The 24,044-nt window shown below is 35.5% G+C and overlaps 1 protein-coding gene across 11 annotated transcripts in view; it reads left to right on the top strand.

Moving 5' to 3' along the window:
* CNTN5 (contactin 5) overlaps positions 1–24,044 on the top strand; it is a 538,457-nt gene that overhangs the window by 181,229 nt on the left and 333,184 nt on the right. Inside the window, exon 1 of one of the 11 annotated variants that reach the window (XM_085508912.1) lies at positions 22,099–22,425. The exons of the other annotated variants lie outside the window; for them this stretch is intronic. The gene's annotated coding sequence lies outside the window, so the exon portion shown is untranslated. Of the gene's footprint in view, positions 1–22,098; positions 22,426–24,044 lie in introns of those variants that run through there. 11 annotated transcript variants of the gene reach the window in all.

Raw genomic sequence — 24,044 nt, 5'->3', positions numbered from 1 at the left:
GGGATTTGGAGGCCTGGATGCAGCAAGAAATCAAATAGAGTTGACTACACAGCTAGCTATGAATATTTTGAAATTTATAGCCTTGTATGCTGAAAGGGATATTTTTTGTTTGCTTGTTTTATTTAAAGAAATAATACAGAGTAGGTCATCTCTACTGATTTTGCTTAATCCAAATGGAATATTTGTACACTTACACATCTTTCAGCTTGTGCAACTCATTGTTTTTATAAATAAAAAACAAAATTCTGCATTCATACATATGGCACATTTAAAATATTATACCTGACTTCAGAATTTCTGTGTGACTAAAGTCAACTTCTGTTTGTCTAAAAATGCCTTTTAAAATTAATAAAATACAGTTAAGGTTCATTTGAAATAATTCCATGCTTTGAAATATAAACTGAAATTCATAATAGCTGAGTGTTGGAAAGAGCACTTAGGATCCAGTAGTAAGTGTCCAGAGCATTCTGTATTAGAAAAGTTATCTAAAAACTTATAATCTAATGGCATTTGAAAAAGAAAATGCTTATAAACTTTATTCAGTTTTACATTTTCTTTTTTTTCTTTTACAAAGCTTTAGTGTCTGTTTAGATCCGTGCAAAGTATTTTCACTTTATCTCACTGTGTCCTAAATTGAGTTTTAATCCACACCACAGTAAAGAAATGAAGTAAAAGTAAAGAAATGACAGTTCTGTGGAAATCATAAGCATATAGCCTTTTTACATTAGATTTTCATTTGGTTTCAGATTTCACCAAAAGATGAAGTCCTGTTGAGGAAAAGAGTATAAGAGCTTACCTTCCACACTTAGTTCCTCTATGTTTCAGAAACGTTTTTCATAGAATTTCTTGCATTATATACTGTGATGTAAAGAAATTATTCAAAATTTTCTTTCTTGTCTTTCAAAAATATGAAGCTAGAATTTTATTAAAAGGAGTAACTCATTTCTCACCTTACAAGAAAATGTATTATTCTGTCCTTAGATGTTATGATGATTCCTTGTAATGTTAATCTCTCTTAGTCATATTTCACCCCAATATTTTGAATGATCTTGCCAAAAGGAAATGATCATTGACTTCTACCATTTTTTCTGAAACCTATTATATCATATTTGAAAGAGCAGAAACTTATGTCTGGAGCCCATACAAGATTAGATGCCTAAAATATGATGCAAACATGGTTCTCAACTCGATTCTAAGTTCAGTTCACACTCCATTTAACCATGGTAATAATTTCAACCTAATATTTTAGTTGTTTTTTTTTTTTTCTTTTTTTTTTTTTTCTTCCCTCCAGTATTCTACTTTTACACATACACTATTTACAGCCACTATTTACATAAGGTCACAGAATACTCTGAGTTAGCTTGGATCTGGGATGATCATCAAGTCTGTCTCCTGACAGGGCAATCTAAGAGTTAAAACTAATCTATGAGCATTGTCCTAATGGTTCTTGAATATAGGAATATAGCAGGCTTAAGGTTGAGACAGGGGAACTTGTTCCAGTGCTTAACTAATGAATAACTTTTCCTCATATCCAGTCTCCACCTCAAAAGCCGCTCATTCTGAGTGCTAAGAAATCCAGAAGACAAATGTGGATTTGAACCACAAGCTATAACAAAACTGCTGTCCTGAGGAAATTCATTGGTACTTCCTTCAGTGTCTAATGCCAGGGACAAAAATTGACCTTGCAACAGGCTATTTGAATGCTCAGTCTACTAGAACAAGAGCAAAGTTCTCCTTACCATGATTATTTAACTAAATTAATGAGCCTGGCTTCTAGCCAGTAGCTGGCAGAGGAGAATGTGTTTTCTTCTAGTACGGCACACAGGAAAATGTATCTTTAGGTCTTTAATTCTGTGTAAACTCTGGATGAAAGACATGTATTTATGTTATAGTGTTGTTTTAATTCAGAGGAAAAAAAAGCATACCCAAGTTCACTGGAGAGGTCAGTTCTCTAGAGTTATCCATTACCTTTCCTTTCCTGCACTAATACATGCCTTTATTTCACTTCTTATTATAATCTGCACCTTCATCATTTGAGCTGCATCTTAGAACTGAGTTTCAAAGGTAAAATGTAACAGTTATCAATTTATGAATGTGGAAAGATGATCTGAGTGTCCTGTATTAGTTCTGGTTGATAGGTTTCCATTTCCTGTAATACAATCGCTGCACACCAGCTTTGCCACCCCTACAACAACAGACTGTCTGCTCTGCAGCTCATGAACATCATTGATTGTTTTGGATGAGAAGTAACACTGATACGTATTTCTTGGCATTTGTCTCAACAATTGAAGTAGGGATACAGTATGCACCTCTTCTGAGAGTATTTTTTTTTAAACAAAACTAATTAAAAAGTAATGATACTTTTATTTAAGAAGTTCTACTACTTAACACACTATGGGTGCTTGTTAGAAGTTTAAAAATGAAAAAAAGCCCGTTAAATAGAACATTCAGATTACATAGCATTGGTAGAATAGCAGTACTTAGGATAGCATAAGATTTAAATTAAGGTGAGAATTGTGTTTATTTTTCAAATGAAATATCCTATAACTCCATTGTTTGTTTGCAGAGATTAGAAAAATCAGCATGATACATTTACTCTCCCAAACCAGAATCTTTGTTGTGAGATAATAATAAAATTATTTTACTTATGAAGGTATTTTCACTGCTGTTTGCACCAAGACAAAGCATTCTTGGTGTCACTGATTCCTAACTGCTATGGTCTGTGTGAATCTCAGCAGAGGTTTCCCATTATACTTACTGTGTAACTTCCATGAAATCTTCCTATTTTTTCCCACCTTCCTCAATTTTTGTTTTCATTCTTTTTTTCATCTGTTAACATACAAAATTCAAGGTTATCTTTATATGGTGCCATTCATGCATTTTTCAAGCTACAATTATAAACAGAAATTTCAGAGCATCTCTAAAACTATCTCTGAAGAGTGACACAAAGCAGTCTTTTGTTTTCAATGACTGAAAAATAAAATCTAATTTAGGTAATGCATGCACCATATGAATATTCTGACTTTGCTTAGTTCTGGAGATACCTTCATATGCTTGAAATTCACAATACCTTGTGTTAGGGTATATATTGTCCCTTTGTATCATTTTAAGATAGCTGCAATAAAGTATTAAAATATTTGAGAGATCAGATTCCTTGAATTGTTTCAAGTTCATTTGGAAGATCACAGTTGAACTTTTTGAATGCTAGGTAGCGGTAATTTTTCCTGAAGAGTGGAGCTGGGTTTTTCTTTTTCTGTCCAACTCCTGGAAATCCAGCAAAGTCCAGACACTGAACTTGCACATGTTCCTTGAAAAAATCCACTCTATAAAAACTCCTTGGATTCTTTTTTGGGCTTAAGTACTAGTTTTGTAGCATTTGACCTCTGTAATAAGGATATAACATAAGATGACTGCAGTAGCAACGTACTCTACTGCATGTATATTAATTACTGATAATAGAAGTCTACATCAGGTCCCCCGCAGGTATCAACAATATTTGCTTTACTGAAGCTACTAACTGCACAATTTCAAAGCACGAGAATGCCAGCAGTAAGGATGAAAGCACTACAGTGAGTTTCAAAAGAAGAGGTTAGCAGCAGGAGTCTACCGATAACCCCTATCTCAGCTCACTCTCAGATGTGATGGCTGTTTGGCAAGGACATCCCCCTGCACAGAATATTAACACAAATTCTGGGAGACCATGAAACTTTACGGGATAAAAAAGAATACCCTGTAGTTACATATAATTGTCCTCCATATACAAGTTAAAACCAGCAAACACTATTCTGTATTTTAGGTTGATTTTCTTCCTGGAGCAAGAGTAGATAGTAAAATGAAGATACATACAGACTCTTAAGCATGTGATCCTTTATAAAACATTTGGTTTTACTGAAATTTTATTTTTCCTTATAGACTATGCTTTCACATCTATTTGAGACAAGTTTTGTAGAGGACTGACTTCCATATGAGGGAACACATATATCTAAACCACAACTAGGAAAAGTCTTAGCTTGTTTCAGAGCAAGGTGTGTATGCATCATATTACATTATGCTTTCTTTGCAAAAAGTTTATTCCCTAAGGTTTATGACAAAATATTTAGAGTCTAGGTAACGCAGTAAAGTTTTAATGTCTGTATTAAGTTTATTACAGACTTAGAAAGTCAATAATGTATTTTTAAATTTAGTTAAATTCTGACATCATGAAATTACCAATAATGTTTATTTGACAATTATGTCAAGAATTCTGAAGTTATTATGGCAAGTGTAAATAATATCTAATATATGTAAAATAAACTTCTAGCTTGTACTCAAATAATTACAAGTATTTTTGTTAATTTTTGAAAATTAATAGGAGCTATTGTGTAACTAACAAGGATGTTTTTTTTTTTTTGTTCTCTCTCCTCCTAACTTATGCTAATATAAGCACTTCTCATTTGAATTAGACCATCTAATGCTGTTTGGTGGTCAGGATTAGAATTCCTCACAGACTTCACATTCTCACGTGGATACCACTTCCATTTAGCTCTTTTCCCGCTGGTAGTTTTAAACTGGATATTAACACTAATTGCAGAACACTCAATAGTTCATTTTAATCTTTAATAAGTTTACATCTTTTCAAATTGATTCTTGGAGTGTGAAATCTCTGTTGTTATTGCCATTAATGTCTTAACGTTTCAGAACATGAATATGAAATGAAGTCTTTCCATTGTTTTGTAAGATGATTCAGCAGCTATTAGTGTCAGAAGGTACAATGTCCTTTTTGACTTTAAACACAGTTAATGCTCATAATTATAAATTCCCTTTATCAGTCTATCAGTGCTGACTCTGACTGATCTTGGAAAACACCAAGAGAAGGCAAAGTCCAACACAGTTTTGTAAATGTCAGTGTATGACATCACCATGGGGAGTTGGCATCTTTCTGTACTGACAGTACAGAGGCTGTAATTAGAAATGAATGACAAGGTGCTTTTTATCCTTGATGAGAAAAGATTTTGGTGTCAAAATATCTCACCACAGGAACATTTTTTTTCTCTAAATGTTTCTTGTTCTGAACACAATTTGCATAAAAATAGGGGGAGAGAGGATGGGTAAAATTATTGCACAGTGTTCCTGTGTGACAAAATAGCAGATGTTCTGCATTTGCAGATAACAAATGTTTGAATGCAATCATATTGTGATGTTGACAGATACCTCTTTAGGGAAACCATAATATATTGACAATTTGGGGGGGGGAAAAAAATTAAAAAAAGATAAAAATAAAGAGTATTAAAATGTTGGAGGCTTACGTAAGGAGTTTAAAATATATACATATGTATCATTTAACTGAGAAATGTGCTTAAAGGATTTAATCACATGGCACATAACCATTTTAGAAAGATAAATGACCTAATTTATGTTTTTGTGATCTTTTAAATAGCAGATCTACCCGGTCAGTCAATTGTAGTGAAATCAAATACTGTTTGAATTTAGGATGCTTAATAGTTGGTCTTCTAAATAGAATTCTACTGTTAATGCAAAAATTAGTCTTTAAATAAATGTCCATTTTTAAATTATTTTAAATTTTATGTGATCTTCAAAATTCTATGGAAACAATGCAGAAGGACATCAGGTCTTTTCAAAAATGCACACAGCTTCAAGAATGGCATAATCTGAAGTCATGTTAGGTAAGAAAGTAAGCTTTATCTGATAGAGAGTGAATGTCCTGTATAAAAATAACATTTTTTAGACTAACTGATCAGCATGCTGAAGAGGGAATAGCTTCAAGCTGCATGAGAGGAGGTCCAGGCTGGATATTAGGAAATACTGCTTCTCTGAAAGAGTGGTCAGACAGTAGAATGGGTTGTCCAGGGAGGTGGTGGAGTCACCAACCCTGGAGGTGTTCAAGGAACATTTGGACATTGTATTAAGCGACATGCTTTAGTGAGAAGTATTAGTGATGGGTGGATGTTTGACAGGGTGATACTGTGGGTCTTTTCCAACCTTAATGATTCTATGATTCATAGTGAATATAGTTGTTGAGAATTAGATATCATATGGATTGCTACTTGACCTTTCAGATTTATTTTTTCTCCAGTTATTTATGATTGGGATTTTGATGATTGTGTAGATAGTGTATTCTTATTCTTGTCATGTCCTCTCCGTCACATTTCTTCATAAATCCCCAAGATATGAAAACAAATCCTACATCTAGAATGCCTGTGAAAGTAAATAAAACTTTTCTTGTATTAAGGAGTTTTCAAATGTAACTCTCAAAGAACCTCTTCAAAGAACCAAAATTTAAAACATAAGCACAAAGCAAGTCAGAGATCTTGCAAGTATTTTCATCTGATTACAGAACAGAACTGTGTATGTGTACAAATATATACATTATTTACTAGATCTACTGAAGCAGGATTAAGTGGCTCCTCCCTACCGGGTTACATTTTTTGCATGTACCTCTATGGGATTTTTGATGTAGTCTTGAATGAAAAAGTGCAAATTAGCAGTCTCTGGAAACTTTTTCTGGTTGTTTGCCATTGACTTGATCTTTTCACTGAGTTTGAGTTCATCCTCCTTTTCTTTGAAAATGTTAAAATTACAGAGAAATACATAGAGTTCAATGGAATTACCTCAGTTACAAATGACGTAAATGCAGACTTTAGTGTATTTTCTGGGTAGATCTTTGATAAAGAGATCCAATTTGATTCTTATTTCTTTGATAATAAATTTTCATATGTGGAATTAGAATATATAGTCTTTAATATGTGTTTATGAAACACAAATACATCAATGCAGCATTTAGAATTTCAATATACCTTTCAAAGTATTCATTACCTTGACACAAATGCCTGATACATAGCTATGAGTCATATTACTAAAATCTGAATCACTATTAAAACATCCCATTAAAATATTTTTAAAATTATATATCATGTTAAGTGCTGAGCTAAGATAAATAGCTATATAATCGCTGTGGCATAACACAACAGACAGCTCAGTACCATCCAGCTCTTAGCTCCCTCCCGCTCACTGGGACAAGGAACGGAACTGGAAAAAAAGACAAAACTTATGGGCTAAGATAGTTTAGTAGGACAGAAAAGGAGGGGAAAATAATAATTATAATCATTATTAAAGAACGTACAAAACAAATGATGCACAATGCAGTCACTCACCACCTGCCAACTGGTGCTCAGCCAGTCCCCAGCCAGCAGCTGCCTGCCCCAGGCAGCTCCCCAGTTTCATTGCTCAGAAAAATTGTAACACAATGCTTACATATAACAGGGTAATAACAAGCTACATGCATTCTAACACATTTTACCTTTGTGGGGTTTTTTTTAATTTTTTTTTTTAATTTTATTTTATTTTGCGGGGGTTTTTTTGTTTGTTTGTTTTGTTTTGTTTTTGTTTTTGTTTTTTTTTTCCCACAGCCTGCCATACTTTATTTTGTACTGTTTTGTATTGTTTTGTTTTGTTTTCTTGGCCAAGTGCTTTTTTTGTTGGTGGCTGTTTTTCAGGAAGGAAGGAAGGAAGGAAGGAAGGAAGGAAGGAAGGAAGGAAGGAAGGAAGGAAGGAAGGAAGGAAGGAAGGAAGGAAGGAAGGAAGGAAGGAAGGAAGGAAGGAAGGAAGGAAGGAAGGAAGGAAGGAAGGAAGGAAGGAAGGAAGGAAGGAAGGAAGGAAGGAAGGAAGGAAGGAAGGAAGGAAGGAAGGAAGGAAGGAAGGAAGGAAGGAAGGAAGGAAGGAAGGAAGGAAGGAAGGAAGGAAGGAAGGAAGGAAGGGAGAGAGGGAGGGAGGGAGGGAGGGAGAGAGGGAGGGAGGGAGGGAGGGAGAGAGTAAAGCTTTTAATCTTCATCTTCAGAATGGGATTTTCAGGAGTAGTTGACAAAAGCATTCATATACAGAAGTATGTACACGCTAAACATGTATGTTTGATGTATGTAACTGATAGACACAGAAAATATAGTTATTTCTTTCTGCTTACCCCTAGGGAAATGCTGTAGTTCACTCTAGTTTTCATAAGATTTTGACAGGCCTCAAAAAATGTTATACTTTTGTTTTCTGCTAGACTTGTTTTCCCCTTTGCTCTATACTCTCTATGATGTTTTGTTGTTGTTGTTGTTGTTGTTTTCTAATTTCTGTGCTTTTTCCGTACAGAAATTGATTCCTGAATTCCTGTTTTATTCATAGTATCATAGTATCATATTCTTGTGCGGGTTGGAAGGGACCTTAGAGATCATCGAGTCTGATCCCCCGGGATTCGAGCCTCCTGTGTAGCAGAGTGGCACTTCTACCACTTGCGCCACAGGGGGGATTCAAACCCAGGGCCTCTGGTGTTGCAATGCGGCATTCCTACCACTTGCACCACCGGACAGAAAAGTGCAATTGTCCTTAATTGTGTTATGCCATGTTCCACTATGTTGCTTGGCCCTGGGAGAAACTTTTGGAAGGAAATCTTGCTTTCCCCTCAAAGACGAGATTAAATATGAATTATTGGATTTAGGCTGTGTAAAATGAAATATGCTGAGTTCCCAAAAGAGACCTGACAAATGTGACCATGTGTGAACTGACATTGAATAGATTTTTCACAGTAGAAGGCTACAGAGATTTTCAGAATAGGCAAAGAGCATTTAGAACATCCAGAATACATATTTCTCAGAACTGAAGTCCCAGACTTACAAGATGGATATGCTAGAAATTCTGGTTTTTATGACTATAACAGCCTGGGTTTTAGCACAAGCAGAACAATGTTTCTTTTAATTTCAGCAATAGTGCTTCATAAATTACTAGGGGTAAACTTCAGAAAAAAAGCAAACAAGAAAAACTACATAATAACTTGTAGGCATGCAAACATGTAAAATAGTGACCTGAATTTTCAAACACTATTATCAAGTACTACGAAGAATTGTTTATTCAAAGTAATCAGTCACATTAATAGTGGCATTGCAGCTACTTGTAACCATAATTCCAATTACATAGAAGGAAATTAGTTATTATATAGAATTTTACTCGTTAGAAAAATAAGGTTTTATTTTTCAGTATGAAAAATAACTTTTAGCAAATCAGTTGTGCATGCTTTTTTTTTTTTTTTCTTTGACTTATTCAATCAAGTTGTCAAATGTAATTTATCATCATGGTTTATATGCCATCTGGGTTTAGCAGAGCTCAGTGAATAGAAATGGGAGAGCTGCTGGAGATGAAAGTTATTCCACCATACTAAATAAAAAAACAAATCATCACAGTTTGTTTGAGGTTTAAAGTCCATCTGGCCCAACTCCTGCTCCAGCAGGGATACCTAGAGCAGAGTGCCCTGCATCAAGTGGCTTTTGAAGTTCTCCAAGGAGGAGACTCCACAACCTCTCTCAGCAGCCTTTGCCCATTACCTTTGTTCCAACACTTGCACAGCACAAAAGTGCTTCTTCATCAGAGGGGACCTCGTGTGCTTCTCCTTGCCTCTTGTTCTGGTACTGGGTGCTGCTGATAAGAGCCTGGCTCTGTCCACTTTAGTCTCAAAGGCCTGAGCTGCCTGAAAAGTGGTGTTGCTATTAAAGACTTGTAAATTACATGAAACAATATATTTTTTTCCAGTCCAGATTATCAGGATCTCTAATTTCAGAGCAGTGACGCTAGAACTGAATTCTTCACAATTAACATGAGAATTTGTAAGTTGGTTCTTCATGAAATAACATTAAAAGGATAAGCGTAATGCTAGATAATAAGACTGTCTACTTGTTCTTTCAGTTATTATGGTTGAGAAATATGATCAAATTATTACAGGAAGGGAATTTACCCTCCTTGATTTCAGAAAGGGAGAAGATTTTTTTCAGACACGTTAGATTTATTAAAATTTCTGTTTCAGGATAACGTAATGATTTGATATGATAAAAATCAAATGAAAACATTCTATTTGTTTATTGGAATAATCCTAGTGTACTTACACTACAGTGGAAGCAATAGTACCATAAATAAATAAATAAATAAATAAAAATAATAAGATCTAAAAGCAAATAAGAATTAGAGTGACCGTTTCATAGGTGAAATGAAGCAGAAAATCCTGTGTTAAGCGCTTGTAAAGAACTTATTTCAAAGCACTGCTAAAATCAGTTCTACACATCAAAACTCATTTTAAAGTTAATAATAGGATTGAGTTCATAACTTTTGTCCTAAATCTGAGAATACTGAAGTAGACAGTTCATGCTGAGACTGAAACACTCTACGGCACAGTGTTCTGAGTGGGTGGTCTGCACCAGAAGGCTGAGTTTGTTCTGACTGAGTATAAAGCCAAGGTGTACGGAAAGATTGCATTCTGCCTCTTAATACCAAGCTTGGCTGAAATAATAATACACCGTTGCTTGGGAATGCAGCCCAAAGCGGGTGGTAAACTCCATCTAAGGCTAAATACCGGCACCGTCAAAGCGTATAGTTTTGTAGAGCTCTTAGCATTTTGAGAAGAGTTATAGAAGCTGACAGTTTTGTGTCTTTCTTTGTAGGTTAATATTTAGGCTACACTCAACTGTTGTGTCTGAGCTGATAATGAACCAAGAGATGCTGAGTGTGAATACGGAAGCCAGCATTACAACAGCCTTGCAATACAAAGGCTGCTGCTTCAAATCTTTTCATGGTTGAGATCATCTTACCTAGGAGTCAGGAAGTGGAGGTCAGCTTTTTAGATGCACTCAACAGGTGGACTGGCAATCAACAAAGATGATTTAAGTTAAGGGTGTGTCATTTAGACATAAATCTGAATATTTAGTTACCTAATCATGTAGAGATGAAAATCATTTCATAGTCATAGTGATATTACTTTGTATTTCTATGGGGGGAAAAAAAAAAAAAAAAAACCAACAACAACAACAACAAAAAAAAAACACGAAAGATTAAAGACAATAATCCAGAATACTGCTATATTGTATATAAATATTAGCTGAATAATTAACTATTTCAAGAAATGGCACTATGTGCTTGTGCACTGTCCATGTTAGTAGAATTGATGAGAAGCAAGAGAAAGCTAAAGGACATTCTGCTTATTTTCCATATTCAAACATTATTAATTTGGTTTGAGCAAGGCACGGGCTGAAATACAATTATGAAATGCTATTCTTTTAATATGATTTCATAAGCATTTCCTTTAGACTTCATGATTACTCCTTTTTTTTTTCCTTCCCTCCCCCCCCCCCCTTTTTTTTTTTCCTAGGTTTAGGTTGATCAGTCCTATTCCACCTTTACAGGAAGGAATCTAGGACTGAAGTGAGATCACTGCAAAAAACTACAAGTTTACTTCAGAAGGTCTACAGTACTATTAATGATGTTTTGTTCTTTTTTAAAATGGAGCCTCATAAACATCTACAGAAAAGTACATCAGAACATGATGTTTACAGAAACATCAGAAAAAGAAGTATGTGAGAAAAAAAATAGATTTTTTTTTTCTTTTAGTGATGCTAAAATGAAAGAAAATTTAGATCATAAACTATTTTTTTTTTGCCCCTACATGTTTAAGTAGATTATAATTAGTAAAAGAAATGACTTTTATTACTCGTGATTCAGGGATTCTTTTAGAAATTCCATAATGATTTCTTAATTAATGACATCACATTTTCAAGAACAATGGCATTCTTTAATATAAGAAGAATATAAAAAAGTTTTTTCTAATGTTTAGATGGAATTACCGGTGTACCACCTCACACCAATAGATCCTTGTCTAGTCACTACACTGCACTGAAAAGAGTCTGGCACCCACTTGACCTTCTCTTTTGATATTTCTAAGTGTTGATAAGATTCACCTGTCTTCTCTAGGCTGAACTGTCCCAGGTCTCTCATCCTCTTCTCATCAGAGTGCAGCAGCCCCCTAATCATTTTTGTTGATTCCTGTCTTTCTTGAACTGAGGTGCCCAAAACTGGACATGTGGACTCCTCAGGGAAGACTAGAGGAAGAGGATCACCTCCCATGGCCTGCTGGTCACACTCTTTTCCATGCACCCCAGGGTACCATCGGCCTTCTTGACCACAGAGACACACTGCTGGCTCATGGCCAACCTGCTGTCCATCAGGACACCCAGTCCCTTCTCTACAAAGCTCCTTCCCAGCAAGTCAGCCCCTAACCTGTACTGATGCGTGCTGATATTTGCCCTGCAGGGGCAAGATTCTATACTTACTCTTGTTTAACCTCATCAAGTTCCTCTCCACGCAGCTCTCCAGTCTGTCCAGGTCTTGCTGAATGGCAGGACAACCTTCTGTTCTGTTAGCCCCTTCTCAGCTTTGATCATTACTTGAAGCACTTTCTGTGTATGCACATTGAAATATGATATGGATTTTTATTTTTTTTTAAATGTTGTCAGGAGAAATAATTTGTGTCATTTCAGTATTTATAGAACTTCTTCTTTCTTTAAGTAATGATAATTTGTCCAAAAAAATAAATGAACGATTTAGGAAAAAAATCTCTGTTAAGAATTTTAAGTGTATGTAGTAATGCAGCAGAATTTTTATGGCCATTTTGTATACATCACAATTGATTTCTACTGACTTCTTTATGAGGATATTCAAAATAAAAGATGTTGAGAAATCTTTTATGATGAGAGATGGCATCCATTCGTCTTAGAAGCATTACATATATTTTCCATACCTTACCATAAAATGTGAATATTATCCTCCCCTAATGTTTCTCTATTCTCTGAGAATTAATGTCCCTCAGTGTGGGTCACCTTGTGTTCAGAGCTTACTGAACTGTCTAATACAGTAACCCAGCTGTCTCTGCCACTGACATTTAGTGTACTCTCTGTCCATACTTTTGTCCATTAAGGTTATGTGACAAGGAGAAGTTTTGGAATCACAGCATATAGATGAGTGCTAGCTGCTAGAGACCAGGAGCAACAGATGGATACTAGCAAGCACGCTGAGTTGTTTTAAAGTAGGTGGGAGACTCAGCAGCTGTCAGACAAACCATCTCATCAGCTATTTAAGACTCTTGTTCGTTTTCAACAGTCATAGAAAAGTAAAATGCTTTTTGTCCTGCCTGTATCCTCTTCTCTGCAGATATGTGGCACAAAAGCCTGGGGCAGTACTCAGCATCCTAAGCCCAGCCTTAGGCTACCTGCATCCTTTCTTCTTCTATACAAGCATGTGGTCCTCAGCCCTTTTCTTAATCCATTTTAGCACACTGGCACTACAGAATAGTACTCACTTTCAAGTGAGTTTTCTCCCAGGCTAGCACATGGAATGAGTTTGCAAAGACTCACATAAGTGCTGGCATTAGTGAACTAGTGAGGGCACAAACATTATGTCATTCTGAATAAATAAAATGTTTGTAAATTATTCTTTTTTCTTTTTTCTTTTTTTTTTCTAATTAGCCCAAAACTTTTATGTTACAAAGTGTTTTGTTTTTTGTTTTCCTATCATTTAGCAAAATAATGACTTTAATTATCAGATTTAAAAGGAAAAAAAAAAAAAAAAAAAAGGTGTTTGGAGATAGAAGGGCCATGTAGACAAGTTAGAAGAAGAGTATACCATGCTGTTATCAGGTGGGATGTGGACTACTCTGCTGCTAAAGCCAGGCTGCACTAGCTTTCCTAGCTGGCTTTGTACTAATGGGAAATAGTTCCATTTAAAACATGCTTGCTTTAAACCAGTGAATTATATCTTGTAGTCAGACTCTTGACTACCTCCTTCTATTTAGCAGTCTTTGTCTGCATTAGCCTCTTCAGAGTTGAGATAAGAGAGATTGAATGTGAAGATTAATCTCTTACCACAGATGGTCTCAAGGAATTAGTACATTTCTAGAAGTGTGGGGCTTGTTCTCCACATTTTGCTGTGTTTCTCCATCATTTCATAAAGGCTATCAGTTTCTAGTGTGGGAAATATAGCTATAAAAATCCATTGGTTGGTATTCATCTATTTTTTTCTCCACAAAGATCTTCTTTAAATCCTCTCCCTGGGTAAGAGCCAACCAAGTTCTCATTACTGAGAACTTTAAAATCTGTGCTGATCTGCAAAACAGAGCATGAGTGATGTGGACATTACTTATATAATTGGTTTTGTGCACACTACAATCACATACTGGCTTTAAAATATACCTCCTTGGTGTGTTCATTATATCCATCTCTCATCCACTTCAGCAATAGATATTTGCAGTAATTTATCACTGTTTATTATTAGGAAAGCAATGAATATTCAGCAATGGCCTGCATTCTAAGTGTCACATTACATTCTTACATTCCCAAAAGAACATACATGTTAAAATACAAAACATGTTGTAAACTTCACATTTCTCTTATTAAATTATACAAATTAAGAAGAGATGACTTACTGCCATGTCATCTTTTTTTTTTTTTTTTTTTTTCATTTAGCTTTTTTTCATTTATTACTGATTAAAAATGAAACTAGGACTCCTAGAATGGTGATTTGGGCTTTTGTCTGGTGATTGTGTGATTTATTATTCATTTTGTCTTCTTTTTATATTAGCATGTTTTCTCTTTAAGCGATTTATGAGGTTTTATGATTTCTAGATTTATATCTTTAAAAGTATTCTACAATTTAAATAGCTCTTTAAAGGAATACTTAATTGTATAAACACTTAAAGATATGGATAAACCTCTTGTAAGGCATGTACAGTATAAGTGGTAACTCCATAATTTAAACCTTTATATCACAACATGCTATAAAACTTTCTTATCAGCAGTTTTTGGCAATATAAATTGATATGTTTGGTATTAACAAGTAATATACTCTTTCCTGTAGGTCACCTTACTCTGATTTACCCTTAAGCTAGTCTGTGCATGGAGGATAGATTTATTAACAAACTTATAGATGAACTGAAAGCAGTTCGTCTATAACCATAATTAGTAGTTGACCATGATTTATTCAGTTGTGTAGATTACCCAAGACACCTCAATTGCTGCTCTACAGCAACAAGCTGAATATTCAGCTTTGTGAATCAATGCAGTAGTGGAATCAGCAGCGGATATATCCAGAGGCCCAGGGCACAGTGTGTCTGTTTACACCAAATTGATAACCTCTTACTGCACTATTTCTCAAAGGGGTTATTTCCTGCAGCAGGAATTCTTATTACTCTTCTGATTGCAAAATACCTTGCATCACTGCTTAAGAGTGATAAGAAAAGAGGAGATCCTCAGTGGAAAACAGGAAGACCTTAGTAGGGTTTTGCATAAAGAGGCTATGTGTTATAATATCCTATGAGGGTTTTAGGGGCTGGACATCAATACTCCCAGGTCCATTGCTCTACAAGGAAGAATAATTATAGTTATGTCAGGACCTTAGAAAAGAACCAGTAATGAACTATATATCTCATTTAGACATTAGTTTCCACTACGTTTATCAACTGAGACATGTAAGAATCAATGCAGAAGATACCTCACACTACAGCTTTTGTGTTATGAGTGTAGTTGCTGCATGTACTACAACAGCCATAAAAACTCATTCTACTCTTTTCTCACTCCCTACCAGCCACATACTCAGTTGTCTCCTTTCCAATAATTTATTAACAGGTGAATTAGTTCCACCAGCAGATTGTTTGGAAAATGGCCCTCCCATTTTATCCAAAATGAAGACTTCTTATTACTTTACATTAGGTTTCACATAGATATCATATCAGGAAGGGGAAGGAAGGAAAAAGCAAAGAAACAATTGTCTCACTACCTTTAAGCAGATGCTTGTTTTCTATTGCAATATGTGCACTGTAAAAAGCCACCTGAATCACCCAGTGAGAGAGGAGCAGACAGGGAATTGGTAGATTGTCAGTTATAAAAATTGATCTGACCTGATAAATTAATCCAATAAATTTTTGTTTCTAAGGAAGTGAAAGAAATCTTATTTTGATTCAGGTGGAAGGTCAGACTCTCTCCAGAATCTCTACAGTTATGTTCAGAATCTACAATAAAATGTCTGAAAAATAGAAATTTTATTATAAAACCAAGTCTACCTTTTTTTTTTTCTTTGAAACTTATCCAATACATGCAAATTTAATTTCTTCCTGTCAGTAGAGATTCCAAACTCTGTGGTACTTTTCTGCTACTCTCCTTATAGAAAAAGTAATTTCACGTTTCAACTGACATTGATCATGGAGTATTTCAAGACTGACAGCACTACAAACTCTATGAACTGATTAACAAAAAGAAAAAAAAAAGAAAAAAAATCAAACTAAAGCAGTACTCGTAGTGTGTTTAGTCAGTGGAGAAACGGGTTAAGGGAACTGAACTCTGACTACACTTCAAACTTTATGTAACAAAGAAAAAATAGAAAATAAAAAAGAAATAGATGTGTTGCAAGTGCAAAGCCAGGTGAACTGAAATTCAGCTGTATCAGAATTCAAGAAAGTATAAATAAAACTTGAAAATATGCAGAGCAAATACCAGTTCCTTTCCATCCTCCGTCGTTGTTGGTTTTGTTTTTTTTTTTTACACTTTACACCCTTCCCCTCTCCCCTCTTATAATTCACTGAACTACAAAGAGAAGGTGGAGATAATGGTGAAAAGTTGAAAACACTGAGAAAAGCATTTGGTTCTTTTGGACAAGTCTCAAAAAGGAGTGCTGCAACTGGTATCGAAGACTTCATTATCTCAGAAGAAGGTTATAGAAAAGTCTGTACATTAAAAATTAGAATTTCAGTGTCACTTAAAGAATGGAAAGATGTAAGATTAACATGGCAAATTCCTTATTCTGAATTGAATATGCCACGTATGTACATAATTACTACTAAATTGTGTGATCTCTCTGCTCAGACTTTAGGCGATTTATTAGCATCAATTTAGTAAGTTTTATATATTTTGTCTGCATTAAATTGCAAAATTTACAGATGTGGCCTATGCAGAAAAATAACCCCTAATAAAATATAACGTTTATTATTTGAATGTCCATTAAGCATTTCATTGTTCAGCAGTGAGTGAGTAAAACATGTTCTGATTCAGTCCCTGGGCTTTATGCCTTTTAGGAGGTAAATTTTCGTAAGGAATATAACGCCTTTTAATTCAGAGTAAATGCCACTCCTGAGTGAAACCAGTTTTACCTGCTGTGATTCTTAAGCAGCTGATAACTGCTACATTATTTATGTAGAAATATCCAGATTGATCGAAGTTTTAATGTTTTTTATGTTACAAATCTCATTTCTCAGTCTCATAGCTATCCTCAGGAAAGCCAGAATTGTAGCATATGGAGTGATTAGAGCCCCTGTTCAGAATTTTCAGGTATTAACATAGACTATGTAAGTCTTCAGCACCCTAGGCAAAGATAGGTTTTCACTCTCGTAGAAGTAGGACATTGCTTTAAATATTGAAGTACAACTTTTTCATAAGAGCATAGATTTCATATTATTTCTCTTCTACAATTAAATATTTTCCAATCTCATGTTGAAGGCTGTTGAATGCATTCAGTAAACTTACTTTATTTCTCTGAATAACTGAGCCTTGCAATTTATTTTTATTTTTAACTGGTGTTTATTGCCTCCATAATTTCTTTTTTCCCTTTGATTTTGTAAATTTGGGCTGAAAGCCATGGTTCTGGTTCTGTTTGTGAACTATTCTGTGCACATCAGTTTGGTGCTTCATTCTTTTCTGCTTATGTCGTATTAAGTCCTGAAGAAGTAGATATATGCTGATGATTGTCACATGTAATGTGAATGTAACTTAAAATTTATTTTTGTTCCTGCTTGGGAATAAGATCTGGGTGAAATAGTGTCTCTTTCAGCTGGGATGGAATTGTTTTCTTCAGTGTATCTGGTATGATGCTAGATTTTCTAGGACAAAAACAATGTTGATAAAACATCGATGTTTATACTTGCTGCTAAGTTGTATGAAGCGAAGGCCACTCTTAGGGCTCAAGGATCTGGGAGGGAACAGAACTATGGCAGCTGATTTAAACTGATTTAAAGGGATATTCCGTACCATATGACATCAAGGGGATGGAAATTAATTTCACTCTCTTCTGTTGCTGGGGGGGCTAGCTGGGCTAGTAGTAGTAGTAGTAGTAGGGGGGTGGTGAGCAATTGCTTAGGCATCACTTCTTATATACATTTGTATATATACATTTGTCATAATTATGATCAGTAAGTAGTCTCATTTCAACCCGGGAGTTCTAGTTGTTACTTTATTTGTTTGTTTGGGGGTTTTGTGTGTGTTTTTTGTGTTTTGCTTTGTTTTTTCAATTCTTTCCCCCATCCCTCTGGGAATAGAGGGAGTGAGCAAACAACTGTGTGGTTCTCAGCCACCTGCCAGGTTAAACCACAACAAACAGAAAAAGCAGCTGTCCTGCAAATAAATCAACTTTTTATCATAAATTTGACATGTATCACAAATTAACGGAGGTAATTTCTATAGTAATATTGTACTCCCTGGAAGAACTGCAGCTGTCTATTCAGGTGCACTCGATCTCTCCTTGATGGGAATAATTACTTTCCATCTTTGCTGGATAATTGCCTTTTGATTGAGGTCATGAGTGCAATCATGTCTGTGAGAGCCAGAAACTATTGCTGGAGTGAAAAGAGTTGGGGATAGAAAAGGAGGTAGAGACCAGAACATAAACTGTGGAAGGGAGAATCAGTAAAGAGAATTTGTATATATTTTACAGCTTCTCTGTTACTACTGATATCTCAAATAATATGATTGCATGAAATTAGGTAGTTGTTAAATATGATAAGGGCTATATCTATTTTTTTGTTGTTTCTTCCAAAAGAAGAGTGTTATAGTATTAGTCTTTAAACAGATATTTTTCTAAATAAAGGCTTTCAAAATAGTGCCATTATGAATATTTGCATCTGTTTGGAACTCTGTTGTTGTTTATCTGTTAATAGTTTTCTCCAATGGATTTAATAATTTAGTAGCTTGGATTTTTTTTTTTTATTTATTTTTTTTTACCTAGGTCTTTAGATCCCAGTGTTTCTCAATATTGGAAATTGCTTTTACCTGGTTAGTTATTTGACAACGATACATCTCAGAATGGCAGTTATTATTGTGGTATACATCTTTCCTGTCAGACTATCCATTTGTCATTGTCTGCATTGTAGGAAACAATTACCTAGGCTATTAGTCAGTTTCAGCATTCTACTTCCAAGTTGCATTTAAGAAGAATATTTTGCTTCTGTTTTACAAATTATGAGCAGACAGTGGTGAACTTTGGTACTTCAGAATAGTTTGGTATTTTTCATCATAGATACTAATATTTACAATTTCCATATGTAACAAGAAATTATTTCTTTGTACATATGTGCATGATTAATTTTGTCAGTGGGGAAAAAGCAGCAGTGTGATTGATATTGTTTGACTATGGAGAAGAAATTGTTGCATTAGATACTAAATAAGCTTTGTGCATTTAAAAGGATAGGCTTTGCTTATAGTTTTTTAAAGGTAGTAATGATATACAAATGTTAAATTCCCATTCTTTAAAGCAGGATGTTTTTATTTTTGTCTGTTTTAGAGGGAAATGCAAATTCTGGCTGTGCTGTTACTTCTCCAGTATTCAAGAGAACGTGTGTCTTGCAAGAAGTAGATGCCATCCATTCTTACCCATTCTTCAGAAAGCATGTCTCTAGATATTTCAACCATCATGCATCTTGCATAACCCATGCTTGGGCTAGTAAATTTACTTCCACTGTTCAACCTCAGAGAGTGATTTGTTTAGTTCCTAAGCATATTACATTACATTTTAAATTGCAAATAAAACCTAGTAGTTTGTGATGAGGATGGGAATATGGTAAATATTGAAAGAGCATAGGGAATTTTTTCTTAAGTTACTTCAGTATGAGACCTCATGATGAATTTTCATGTCTGTTTGGAAATAAAGCTTCAGATGGCAAAAGCAGTGTTCTTGAACTGTCTCCAACTTAACATCAGCAGAGGATTTAGTATTTTCAGTGACTTTTAAAACATTGTTTACTATCAGAATCTGCTGTTGGGAGAGATACGAAGCAAAAACTTGGGTAGTAATTCTTCCTTTAACTGTTAAAAATGTTCTTATATAAAGCAGATACCTTGATAATGAAAGCATATAATATTTCAAGCAGTGTAAGGAATGAATATATATAAGTTATAGAATCATAGAATATCCTGAATTGGAAGGAACCCATAAGGATCATCAAGTCCAACTCCTGGCTTCACAGAGGACCACCCAAAAATCTGACTGCATGTCTGAGTGTTGTCTAGATGCTTCTTGAACTTTGGCATACTCAATACCATCAGCACTTCCATGGGGAGCCTGTTAGAGGGCCCAGTCACCCTCACAGTGAAGAGCACTTATTTGATATACAACCTGAACTTATCCTGTTGAAGTTTCATGCCATTCCCTTGGCTTCTGTTGATGGACACCAGAGATCAGTGCTGCCCCTCCCGCTCCCCATTGTGAAGAGCCGCAATAAGGTCTCCCATCAGCCTCCTTTTCTCTGAGCTCAATAGAATAAGGGAACACAGCTGCTCCTTATACATATTCCCCTCCAGACCCTTCACCAGCTCTGTAGCCCCCCTTTGGACCCTCATTCTCTAATAGGTTTATGTTCTTTTTGTATTGTGACACCCAAAACTGCACACAGTGTTTCAGGTGAGGCCGCACAATGTGGCCGTGAAACAGCGTACAGTGAAACAATCCTTCCCTTTTCCTGCCTGGCACTGTAATGCTTTATGCACCCCAGGATATAGTTGATTTGTCTGGATGCCTGGTCACATTTCTAACTCATGTTCGACTTGCTGTCAGCAAAGATCCCCAAATCCCTTTCAGTGGGGCTGTTCTGTAGTGTTCCATCCCCCAGTACATATATACAGCCAGGGTTACTCCTCCTCAGATGCAGAATCCAACATTTATCTTACTCAGCTTCATGTTGGTGGTGATTGTCCAGCTCCCTAATTTTTCTAGATCTCTCTGCAATGCTTCTCTCTCCATGGAGTCAACAGCTCCTCCCAGTTTAGTATGCAAGCTTCCTCAGTCCTAAATCCAAGTCCTTTATGTTCACATTAAACAGAAGTGGTCCTACAGTGGTGCCCTGGGAAATCACACTAGTGACCAGCCACTAGGATGATGCAACCCCATTTGCTATAACACTATTTTAATTTATTTAAACACCGATCACCTAATTGCTCATCTGTTGCATTATGTTTTTATTTAGGTGTATGCTGGACATTTTGCCCAGAAGAATATTGTGAGAATCAGTATTGAAAGTTTGACTGAAATCCAAATAAGATAATCCCAATTGGCTTCCCTTCGTCAGCTAGTTCAGTAAACTTGCCATAAAAAGAAACTAAGTTAGTTAAACAGGACTTCACGCTCATTAACCTGTGTTGTCTATAACCAGTGGCCATATTATCATTCAGGAGTTTTACAATAACTTTCAGCGTAAATTACTGGGGTCTTCTTTTTCCCATTCTTGAAAACTGGAACAAGTTTTGCCAGCTTCCTATCAACTGGAACCTCTCTAGATTCTCATGACGACTGAAAAATAATTGAGAGAGGTATCACAATAATATTAGCCTTCTCTCTGAATACCCATTGAGCCCCATGGACTTATAATACAAGTAGAGGAAGCAGCAAGTCCTGTACAAAATTCAGGGCTGACTGGTCATTGATTGTTGTCATAGTCATGGTCCTGCAGCTCAAGACACCTGGGGTCTCATCATCGGTACTGAAGAAAGAAGCAAAGGAAGCATGAAATATCTTCACTTTGTCTATGTCCCTATTTGTAAAGTAATCATTCTCACAAAGCAATGAACCAGTGTTCTCTCTGGCCCTCCTTTTGTTGTTGACATATTTTAAATAAACTTTATTATCCCCCAACATGCAGATACTTGATGCATGAAGCTTCTCTGCTATTTGCAGTGATTCTACAACACAATTTGTTCTCCTTTGATAGAAAAAATTGACTGAGATATTTCTATTATTCTTACAAAACAGCTTCCTTAAAATTTGTTGTCTGAATTTGCCATCTAACATTTTCAGCATGTTGGAATTTGTACACTTGATTTGTACACTTGAAAAGGTTAACTAAAGCTGTACTCATCTGAAAATAGAGCTAAAAGAAATGCACTGGTTTACTGATAATCCTTCTGTATGAAACTAAAATACATATTTCCATTTGTTAATCCCATCTCCATGAGATAAATCCCTGTGCTTCAGAGCACTGCCAACCAGGAAGTGCTTGATGTTTGGCAGAATAACACTGCTGCCTTGGCAAGTGAAGCACTGTGACTTGCTTCTTTAAGGGACAGAGCTGAGAAACTCAGTTAAACTGGCCCTATCTACCACACTTGGAATCACAGGATGCTGGATACTTTTGGGGTGAATACAGGATAATGATGATGAGCTCTCCTAGGAGGAGTAATTCCCTACATACTACCCAAGCTACTCAGAAAAAATAGATGTGAATGCGAGCAGCTCATTAAATGAAGAAAGGTTTGGGCTTTTTCTGAGACAGAGTGAATCTGCTGGAGAAGATATTGGATTTGACAGAAAGACACAAAAGAGATCATGGTGAGTGACAGTGGAAAGAAAAAAAAATGCTTGGAAGTTAATGGTGTGGAAATGAGGTAGGTCCACCAAAGCTCTGCATGTAACTGGAAGGAAATTGTTGCTGATAAACACTGACTGTGGCTGAATGTACAGGATGCAAAGTTGGCTGCTGTAAGAGTTTTCTTGATGCTCTTTCAAGGCAGTTAGTGTGAGTCACTTTTTATTCAAGCAGACGAACTGCTATTATAAGACCACAGCAGTCTGTTCTTTGGTCTGTCTTTGGTGAAAAACACAAATATTAGAAAAATAAAGAGAAAAAAAAATAAATCTGTATTGATGGGTGCTTCAATGAGATGGGAGCAAACTTTACTAACTTCACGAGAAAGAAATTATTCTATGCTTCACTGCTTTATTTATTTATTTAACCTTGTCTTCAGTAGCTGCTTGAGCTTAATTTATGTGTCACGATTAATCTCTTGTTGTTAAATTTTATTGCTTGAAATTAGAATGTGAGCTCTTTGGATCAGGAGTGTGAATGTCTGAATAATGTTCAGGACAACTGAGTCACTGTTCATGCCCAAATTTCTGAGGGAGTTCTGCTGTAATAATAAGCAGAAGACATCCTGTTTTTCAGAAGACCTTGACTTAGTTACCTTAGGTCACTGATGATATGACAATAAATTATTCTCCAACTTTTTCCTTTTCTTTCTGTTTATTAAGCACTTATACCAGAAATTGTATGTGTAGAGTTGTACTTCTCTTAACCAATGAAAATGCTGCATTGATTATGAGAATGGGTGTGTGAAAATTGTGATGTCAGCATTTATTCTGGAAAGAAACTGAAAAAATAAGTCATGAAATGTCTTTGTCTCTTAATCCTTCATGGGCTGAGGTGAATCACTTGACTGGCAGAAAATGCTGCTATCCATTCTCCCAAGCACAGACAGAAAGTACATTAAATCACAGGACAATACTAGGAGCAATTGAGCAGTACTAACCTTTTATAATGTAAAAAGGTTAATACTAGACATCTTATTCTTAGTCCTGATTTTGTACTATAATGATAATATGGTTAGCTACAGCTGATAGTCATAAATTCTCAAAAACATAAAAGCAAGGTAAATGGAAAAGAATTTCATTTGCAAATTGTAGAAATTTAGAGTTAATAAATAAATAAATAAATCACTTAAGCTGGAAAAGACCTTTAACTTCATTATGTCCAAATATCACTATTAAGCCAGACACTATGCCATGTCTAAGCACCACATCCACATACCTCTTAAATACCTCCAGGAATGTTGACTCCTTCACACCCTGAGCAGCCCGTTCCATTGCTTAAAGACCCTTTATGTGAAAAAAGAGTATTTCTATTGTCTAATCTAAACCTCCCCTGATGCAGATTGAGGACATTTCCTCATTTTCTATCACTTGTCACCTGAGAAGAGATACCATCATCCTCACTGTTACAATCTCCTTTCAATTACTGAGTGATGGCAAAACGACTGGGGGGAGACCTCAAGACTAAAGAATACTAACACCCTCAAGAAAAATATGTCTTGTTATGCAGTTCCTTTTCTGGCTTTGTTACTCTTCTGCAAACATGTAGCAGCAACTCACAGAATCACAGAATGAATGGAAGG

This window comes from Coturnix japonica, chromosome 1, assembly GCF_054131305.1.
Source record: "Coturnix japonica strain WE chromosome 1, WE-NBRP24, whole genome shotgun sequence".
NCBI lineage: Eukaryota > Metazoa > Chordata > Aves > Galliformes > Phasianidae > Coturnix > Coturnix japonica.
Note: the sequence above shows the minus strand (reverse complement) of the source record. Positions and strands in the feature narration are given on the sequence as shown.